The sequence below is a fragment of the Myxine glutinosa genome, chromosome 5 (assembly GCF_964187855.1).
Source record: "Myxine glutinosa chromosome 5, kmMyxGlut1.1, whole genome shotgun sequence".
Lineage (NCBI taxonomy): Eukaryota > Metazoa > Chordata > Myxini > Myxiniformes > Myxinidae > Myxine > Myxine glutinosa.
The window spans coordinates 101,235,017-101,244,720 of NC_136265.1; the positions used below are offsets into that span (position 1 = coordinate 101,235,017).

General features: G+C 48.0%; 1 protein-coding gene across 2 annotated transcripts in view; it reads left to right on the forward strand.

The window, feature by feature from the left end:
* The window catches only part of LOC137416384 (uncharacterized), a 253,620-nt gene that overhangs the window by 45,254 nt on the left and 198,662 nt on the right, over positions 1-9,704 (forward strand). The gene's annotated exons all lie outside the window — the stretch shown is intronic.

Genomic DNA, 9,704 nt, shown 5'->3' on the forward strand with positions numbered 1-9,704 from the left:
ATTCTTATGGGATCTGTGTTTGTTTAGTGCCGAGTTTTCAATTTTTTTTTTGTTCATGATCGAGGCTTGTTGAAGACCAACAGCAGAATGTAGAAGGTGGCAACAACAGCAGAGTGGAAGTGAGAGTGAGATGAAAGGGAGGGGAGAAGAGACATGTGGGTGACAAACTGCACACAAGTTGAATGAAGCACAGAAGAGAAAGGGAAAGCAGGATGAAACAGAAACGTAACAAACCACACAATGACTAACAAACAAAAATAGGTGAGGGATAGGTGGGAAAAATCACAATGATCTGGAAAAAGGGAATGCTTTGGAATAGGGTCATTTGGGATGGAAAATATCATGTTTTTGGATGATGGATGATCTGAGATGGTAGTGAACAGCTGTCTGAATGACCTGGAGGGAAGAATGAGTTTGAAGAGAATGTACAAGATTTTTCCACAGGTGGAAAAAACGAAAGAATGGAGCAAGCAGTGATCCTGTATTTCGTAGATTCACCAGAAGGGGCTTGCTGGTGTACTGTGTGTTGCCTGCCGGGTTAGGTGGGGGGGGAGGGAGGGGATGGGATGGGAGGGGGATGGGAGGAGGATGGGAGGAGAGAGGACAGAGAGTAGATGGTGCAAGACAACAAAGGAGGCAGTGGTAGAAAGAAATGCACCTGTGTGTGATGGGCCCATAGCCTCACTGAGCTTCATTGTGGTAGATTCCATTTATCTTGAGGCCTTGGTTTCCATGACGTCAAGCTGAGCAAGGTGTGAGGCAGGGTCGCCAACCGGATAGATCAGTACTTCGTGGCGCTGCAGATGAAGGCCTTATTTGTGCAAAACAGTTCAGGTTTGAAACGAAGGATCTTGCACAATGTAGGAAGCCCACTCTGGCTTTGTAGGCCAACTGACCATGGAGGCCAACTCAGAAATGTGATTTCCCCAAGCAAGATCATAGCTGACATTGAGACCCAAAAGTTTGAGTGACTGAACTTCTTCATGAGGGTTGTTAAGAAAGGAGATGGGAGGGTTTGTCAAATCGTCATTTGGGAGAGAGATGGTGAGAGTGTGAGATTTGTCAGAATTTAAAATACATATTCTAAGTGATTTTCCAGAGAGTCAGAATGATAAATTGATGAAGAATAGGACTGGGCCATGCACACTGCCTCGTGACACTCCAGCCTTGACAGGGAGAGGAGAGGAGATGAAATGATTCCGTTGAGAGGTACACGTTTACTACAAGAGTAATGTAAGTCTGTTTGGCATGTGTGGAGGTGGCTTTGGATGCCATAATTAGGGAGTTTGGAGAGCAAGGAATGGTGCTAGCCTGGATAGAAAGCTCAAAATCTGTCTCGAGAGACAGCCCTGACCTGATGTGTGACATTGCAGGCCTCCATCCATTGTTGGGAGAACAGGAAGTGCACTGAAACTGCCGCACTGTGAAATTGGTAAAGCAATAGCATTGTGCATTCGCCTCCCCTCAGTGTCAGGAGTTAATTTATTCTCCAGCGGCTTCACCGAACCTTCTGCGCGTACAGCGAACAAAATCCAGGGATATCGATCACTCTGTCTGGGAAAAGGATCAATTAGTTGGCAGGTCTGATCTTTTCTCCACTCGGATCCCCTCCGCAACTCGGATCCCCTTTCTCCACTCGGATCCCCTTTAAACATTACCGCTTCACACAAAAAAGGTGCAAAAACAGATCCTTGCAACTACAGACCAATCAGCCTGCTCCCAATTATCAGCAAAGTCATGGAATCCATCATTGCTTCAGATATCAAATCCTTCCTCTTCTCCAATGGCTTGATCTCTGATCATCAATTTGGATTCAGACCAGGTCATTCTACTCTGGACATGTTGCTTCTGCTGTCTCAACAATGGATGGAGGTCCTCAATGCCAAACAGGAAATCAGAGCTGTCTCACTTGACATATCACGTGCCTTCGATACGGTCTGGCACCCAGCTCTGCTCACCAAACTCACCTCCTATGGTATTCAGGGAAATCTCCACTCATGGCTTGCGGATTTCCTCTCTGGTCGTAGGCAACGTGTGGCCCTGAATGGATTTCTCTCATCTTCCCTCCCTGTTCTGGCTGGAGTTCCCCAAGGTAGTGTTCTGGGCCCTGTGCTATTTCTGGTCTTCATCAATGATCTCTCCGACTCTCTGGAAAATCCTCTATCTCTTTGCTGATGACTCCACTATCTGCCGCTCCATTCCTCATCCCTCAGATCGGCAGTCTGCAGCCTCCTCACTCTCTGCAGACCTGGACAAAATCACAGACTGGTCAAACAAGTGGAACATGTCTTTCAACCCTGACAAATCTCACACTCTTACAATGTCTCTCCGAAAGGACCGACTGGACAACCCTCCCATCTACTTTCTCAACAATCCTCTCCAAGAAGTTCTGTCGCTCAAGCTTTTGGGTCTCACTATCTGCCATGATCTTTCTTGGAAAAACCACATTTCCAAGCTGGCCTCCAAAGCCAGTCGCCGACTGGGCATCCTCCGTCGTGCGAAGTCCTTCCTTGGCACACCTGAGCTCCTCACCACATACAAGGCTTTCATCCGCAGCTCAATGGAATACTGTTCCCCCCTCTGGGCTGGTGCTCCTGCCTCACACCTTGCTCGGCTTCACGCTGTTGAGGCCAAAGCTTTCAGAATAATTGGAATCTCCTGCGATGTAGTCAACTCCGAGGGCCTTTCACTCACTCACCGCAGGCAGGTTGGTGGTCTTTCTGTCTTCTACGGACTCCTCTCCGGCCTTGCTCCCCCAGCTCTCTCTGTGCTCTGTCCCCCCAATATTCCTTCAGGTCGCACAAGATCTGCCTGCAACCCTCTTATGGTTAAACTGCCAAAGTCTAGCCTCTCTGCTCACCTTCACTCTTTCATTCCCCTTATCTCCCGCCTCTGGAACAAACTTCCCCACTCCCTTCAATCCCACTCCTCCCTCCAGGTCTTTAAAACAGCTGTTCACCACCATCTCTTATCTTCCCCCATCGAAAACCTTGATCTTTTCTACCCCCGGTAATTCACCCCAGAGTCCTTACAGTGTTCATATGTTTTATTCCTCTCCCACCTCCCCCCAAGTCCTCCCGATGTCCCTGCTCTCAAATGTTGTGTTTGTGTCCTTCCCCCTCTCTCCCCATCTTGTCTGCCGCTCCCCTTGTTTTTTGTGTTTTGTGTGTCGGTTTGTCTTTTTGTGTGATTAATGTTAGCTCTTTCACGAGCCTCGATCTTGTATACAAAGAAAAAAAAAAAAAAAAATACAACCAATTTACTTCAAAGAATGCAAAACGATACAATAAGTAAATCGTATAAGTATGACGATGGACTTGATCAATTAACAATGATCGACTGAAATAATTAACACAGGCCACATACGACCTGATACGAAAGGCCGACACAACATCACACATACAGACCCTCTATCTAACTCAGGGTAAGGAAAGGGAATGATTGTCATTGTCAATTAATGATTGTCAATGGTTTTCAGAAAAAATAATTTTTTGCATTTGGGTTCCCCTTTTAAGGGTCTTTTGGGTCTTCGGGGTCTTTTCAGTCTTTTGGGTCTTTTTGGTCTTCAGGGTGTTACGTGGTCCCCTCGGTGACTACCTGGTCTCGGTGACCCCCGGACCGGGAGAGGAACTTCGCCAGAAAGTGGTATTATATATATGCGCTTTCGCAACGCAATCCCTATGAATTCCACCCAAGAGAAAACTGATTTTCAATGATATATTTCAATGGTAATGATACAATACAATTTCAATGATACAATCAAGGATATATTCCCCGAGCAATCCACCATCCACAATTCACACTCAACAATCAATCCCCTAGATGATTAAGATGGCCATCTTACATAGGTGTGTCCCCTTTTGTACTCACGCCCCCTTTGGTCTCTGTCCCTCACAATGTCTCTGGGCCCCTCCTGACCAAGATGATGGTCGGCTTTGCCGCACTCGGGCGGTTGAACGAACCCCGGGTGGACGTTTTCCCACCGGGCATGTATCGTACCGGGAACCAAGGTTGCAGCCCCCTCTTGGCCACGCGAAGCGGGTACTGTACAGCCGGCAAAAGCCACACGCCGCTTGCAACGCGTGTTAGGCCCCAACGTGCGACCCGTACGCGTCTTTGTAGACGGTGCCGCGAACGGTGCCAGACGCTGGGTCGGTGCACGGCCACACGGTAGCTTGACGTGTCCACCGGGCAGGTATCCGTCCCGGTAACTCCTCTCGCCAGACGGGCTCGGGAACGCCGCTTTTCCACACGGCTCAATATCGATCCCACCTCTCGTCGGAGCGGGGCGAGGAAGAAGAATCCTCGTCGCTTCTCTCGACCTCGTGTCTTTTCTTCTTCCGTTTCCGGTCTCTTTTTGCAGAAGGGCTCCTGACCCTCCAACCACAACAACCCTTAATCGACTACACCTTGATAAGCAAAGACCTGAATAGTAATTCACATACATTCCCATAAATATGTAACACTCCCCCCCTTCAAGAAAGAAAGTTTGAACCCAGCGAAAACTTTCTTTGCCGGCCAACTTGGATAAACAAACCAGATAACTCAACCCCCCCCCACATTATCAGTTCCCCCCGGGCACAGTTATCACTTAAAAATAAAGCAACAAAATTTCACACAACCCCCAGAGATTTTCAAAGGTAATTCACTCTGGACAAAGCACCAGCAACGACATTGTCCCTGCCCTTTACATGTTCAATTTCCCGTTGGACTCCTGCCAAGCCAAACTCCATCTCATGACCCTCTGACTTTGACTGTCAGTTTCTTGTGAATGAAGGTTAAGGGGTTGATCAAAGATCCAAAGTTAAGCAACTCGATAGCACTTTTTCCGGGAGGCCAAGCCGAGTATTCACTACATGGATGCCTTTAGGAACGTGGAGTTCACGGTTAGTCCGTGCAGGAAAGTTCTCTACATGGGCGCCTTGAGGAACGTGGAGTTCACGGTTAGTCCGTGCATGAAAGTTCACTACCTGGACGCCTTTAGGAACGTGGCGTTCACGGTTAATCCGTGTAGGAATCTTGGCTCGGCGGCTCCGCCGCATTCAGTGCTTCCGCTTTTCAGAACTTCCCTAATAATTATGGTGGGACCGCTTGTCACTGTAGTCCCATGAATAGCGGTCTCCTTCTCGGCCACTACTTTGACAATCCTTCCTTCGGGAGCTGCCGTAACTCAGGGAGCCTCCATAATAATATTGATTGCGGCCACCACCAAAACTACCGCCCAGTTGTACTCTCCTGTAGACCTCTCGACGCCTACGAAATGCCTTCCCTACTGTTATGGTCCGACCCTCCAAATCCTTGCCATTCCAATTCTTCTCTGCCTCTCTGGCGTCTTTTGTGCTTGCAAACGTGACAAAGCCGAACCCTCTTGACTGTTGCGTTTCCCTGTCTCTTACCAACCGCACTTCCACCAGCGGCCCATATCTGTTGAAGACAGAGGTCAGAACTTCTTCCTCTGTTTTGAAGTTCAGTCCCCCTACAAATAACTTGGTACTTTTGTCGCCATCCCGAGCTGGTGTGGTGTTATTTTCCCTGCTGGGCTCTTTACCAACCCTCCGGTTACCATAAACTTGACCCCCGGCCAAATCATTCCCGATAACCACAGATACACCCTCTACAGGAAGTGTGGCTTGTAAACCGACGGTGACCGGTCCTGACACCAAATCGGACTCCAAATGGATGACATGAAGTGGAGCACTAACACCGCCCCCGATCCCCTGTAAACGAACACTATCCCCCGTTGCCGTCTCCTCGGACCATGGCAAAATGCCTTCAAGCATTAAAGATTGATGTGCTCCTGTGTCCCTCAATATCCTAACCGGTCTCCGGTTAGTCGAGGCTCCATCCAGTGACACAAACCCCTCTGAAATAAATGGTTGGTAACCCTTTTGATGGCGATTTCTCACAATGGCCATTGCATTTGGAGTCGTAATAGTCGGACTCCGCTCTGGGTCTTCCCTTTTCATGCGGTAACAACTGGACATCAAGTGTCCAGGTTTCTTGCAAAAAGCGCAAGTAGGCCCGGAGGAAAAACTCGTGGTCTGCCTTGGACCCCCGAAATATAAGTTTGTCTTGGGCCCGCATCCCTCTGATTTCTAACAGTTGGGGTATCATAGTTGTCCCCATAATCATCTCGAGGCCGCCGCCATGTAAGGTCGTCCTCCGCACCGGGTGTTCCATAACTCCCCTGCTGAAGTCTAGGCGAGGAGTTAGGTTTGTGGACCCCTATTCGGTGGGTTAAGGCATAATCATCTGCCATGGTGGCTGCGTCCCACAACTTTGGTACTTTCTTTTCCTGCAGGTACACTTTGATGTCCTCGTGGACACACTGCTGAAATTCCTCCACCAGGATCAAGTCACGCAATGTTTCGAAGTCTTTCCCGACTCCTTTTGACTCACACCACCGATCAAACATGTTTTCTTTCACTCTGGCAAACTCCACATGGGTCTCACTCTCCCTCTTCCTGGCATTCCTGAATTTTTGCCTGTAAGCTTCCGGAACCAACTCATAGGCTTTGAGGATGTGCTTCTTCAGTACCTCATACTCTGCACATTGGTCCATTGGTAGCGCCGAATAAATCTCTTGAGCTTTTCCCACCAGCACACTTTGCACTAGTATGGTCCAGGCCTCCTCCGGCCAGTTTAATTGTCGAGCCACTTTCTCAAAGTGTGGAAAAAATTTCGCGACCTCCTTTTCACTGAACGGTGGAACCAGCCTCACATGTCTGCCCACATCCCAGGTTTTCTGGTTAGGTGTCGACCCCGTCAGCAAGGGTGGTGCCTCTCCCCGTTCTCTCATTAACTCCAGCTCCTTGAATTTAATTTCCTGCCGAAGCTCCATGTCACGTTCCTTTAATTCCCTTTCTGCTTTTCTCTCCTCTGCTTCGAGTTCCCTTGCCGCTCTCCTCTCCTCTGCTTGTTTCTCTTCTCTCCTCTCCTCTGCTTTCCTTTCTTCTTCTGCTCTTTCCTTTTCTGCTTTCCTTTCTTCCTCTGCTCTTTCCTTTTCTGCTTTCCTTTCTTCTTCTGCTCTTTCCTTTTCTGCTTTCCTTTCTTCTTCTGCTCTTTCCTTTTCTGCTTTCCTTTCTTCTTCTGCTCTTTCCTTTTCTGCTTTCCTTTCTTCTTCTTTGATCCGTTCCTGGCTCCGTAATTGCAACTCCAGTTTCCGGAGCTCAACGTCTTCTGGTTCTTCGGGTAGCCACTCCCAGGCTAACTCGTCCCATGTTCCTAATCCCACCATAGATTGTATCACCGTGGCCTGCAACTCTGCCTTCCTCAAATTAGTTCGGACCTCCAAGTTAAAATGTTTGGCCAATTTCAAGAGGTCCGACTTTAGTAACGCTCGGAACTGTGCCTCACTCGGGGTTACCGCAAAGTTCTGTGCCACAAACGCCATGGTGCCTATCGTTAACCCCTGTTAACCTTCACCCAATACTTTACCCCCAATTTCCCCAAAAATTTACCAATTAATACTTAATTAATAAATTTTAATTAATAAAAATATTATTTTATTATTTTATACAATTTTAGATCCCGGACGTAGACCCAATTGCGAATCCGCAAATCGTAATTTGGACGAGCCCCCAATTCTGTTACGTGGTCCCCTCGGTGACTACCTGGTCTCGGTGACCCCCGGACCGGGAGAGGAACTTCGCCAGAAAGTGGTATTATATATATGCGCTTTCGCAGCGCAATCCCTATGAATTCCACCCAAGAGAAAACTGATTTTCAATGATATATTTCAATGGTAATGATACAATACAATTTCAATGATACAATCAAGGATATATTCCCCGAGCAATCCACCATCCACAATTCACACTCGACAATCAATCCCCTAGATGATTAAGATGGCCATCTTACATAGGTGTGTCCCCTTTTGTACTCACGCCCCCTTTGGTCTCTGTCCCTCACAATGTCTCTGGGCCCCTCCTGACCAAGATGATGGTCGGCTTCGCCGCACTCGGGCGCTTGAACGAACCCCGGGTGGACGTTTTCCCACCGGGCATGTATCGTACCGGGAACCAAGGTTGCAGCCCCCTCTTGGCCACGCGAAGCGGGTACTGTACAGCCGGCAAAAGCCACACGCCGCTTGCAACGCGTGTTAGGCCCCAACGTGCGACCCGTACGCGTCTTTGTAGACGGTGCCGCGAACGGTGCCAGACGCTGGGTCGGTGCACGGCCACACGGTAGCTTGACGTGTCCACCGGGCAGGTATCCGTCCCGGTAACTCCTCTCGCCAGACGGGCTCGGGAACGCCGCTTTTCCACACGGCTCAATATGGATCCCACCTCTCGTCGGAGCGGGGCGAGGAAGAAGAATCCTCGTCGCTTCTCTCGACCTCGTGTCTTTTCTTCTTCCGTTTCCGGTCTCTTTTTCCAGAAGGGCTCCTGACCCTCCAACCACAACAACCCTTAATCGACTACACCTTGATAAGCAAAGACCTGAATAGTAATTCACATACATTCCCATAAATATGTAACAAGTGTGTTTTTTGTCTTTTGGTCTTCAGGATATTTAAGGCTATTTGGGGTATTTTGTGTCTTCAGGGTATTTTGGGTCTTTGGTGTCTTTTTAACCCTTTTGGTCTTCAATGCGTCTTTGGGGTTTTTTCATCTTTTTGGTATTTTGGATGTTCAAGGATCTTTGGTGTCTTTGGGGTCTTTTGGGTCTTCAGGGTATTTTGGTTATCTTGGATCTTCAGCGTCTTTTAAGGGTCTATGGGGTATTTTGGGTCTTCGGGGTCCTTTGGGTCCTCATGGTGTTTTGGTTCCTCGTGGTCTTTTGAGTCTTTTGAGTCTTGGGTAGTCAGGGTCTTTAAGGGTCTTCAGGGTATTTTGGGTATTCAGGGTCTTTTGGTTCTCTTGGGTCTTTGGGGTATTTTGGGTCTTTTGGGTCCATTGGGTCTTTTCAGTCATTTAGGTCTTTGGGGTCTTTTGGGTCCCCTGGGTCCTTTGGGTCCTCTGTGTCATTTTGGGTATTTAGGGTCCTCAGTGTCTTTTGGGTCCTCTTGGTTTTTGGGTCTTCTCAGTCTTGTAGGTCCTCGGGGTGCTGAAGGGGGAGAGGGATGGTCTTTTGGGTCCTCTGGGTGCTTTAGGTAGAGTATTTCAGGTTACATTTGTGGGTGGAGTCAGGTCAGCTGTCCAACCAATGGGTTAAGAGCAGACAGACATATGCAGTGCATTCAGAAAGTATTCAGACCATTTAAGAATTATGGAGGCCACTGTGCTCTTGGGAATCTTCAATGCACCAGAAATGTTTTTGTAGGCTTCCCCAGATCTGTGCCTCGACACAATCCTGTCAGCTCTGCAGGCAGTTCCGTCGACCTCGTGGCTTGGTTTTTGCTCTGATTTGCATTGTCATCTGTGAGACCTGACATGGACAGGTGTGTGCCTTTCCAAAGCATCTCCAATCAATTGAATTTACCACAGGTGGACTCCAATCAAGGTGTAGAAACATCTCAAAGATGATCAAGAGAAATGGGCGGCACCTGAGCTAAAATTCAAGTGTCATAGCAAAGGGTATGAATACTTATGTCAATGTGATATTTCAGTTTTTTCTTTTTAATAAATTTGCAAAACTTTCTAAAAGCCTGTTTTCTTTTTGTCATTATGGGGTATTGAGTGTAGATTGATGAGGGAAAAATGAATTTGAACGATTTCAGTATAAGGCTGCAACATAACAAAATGTGAAAAAAGTGAAGGGGT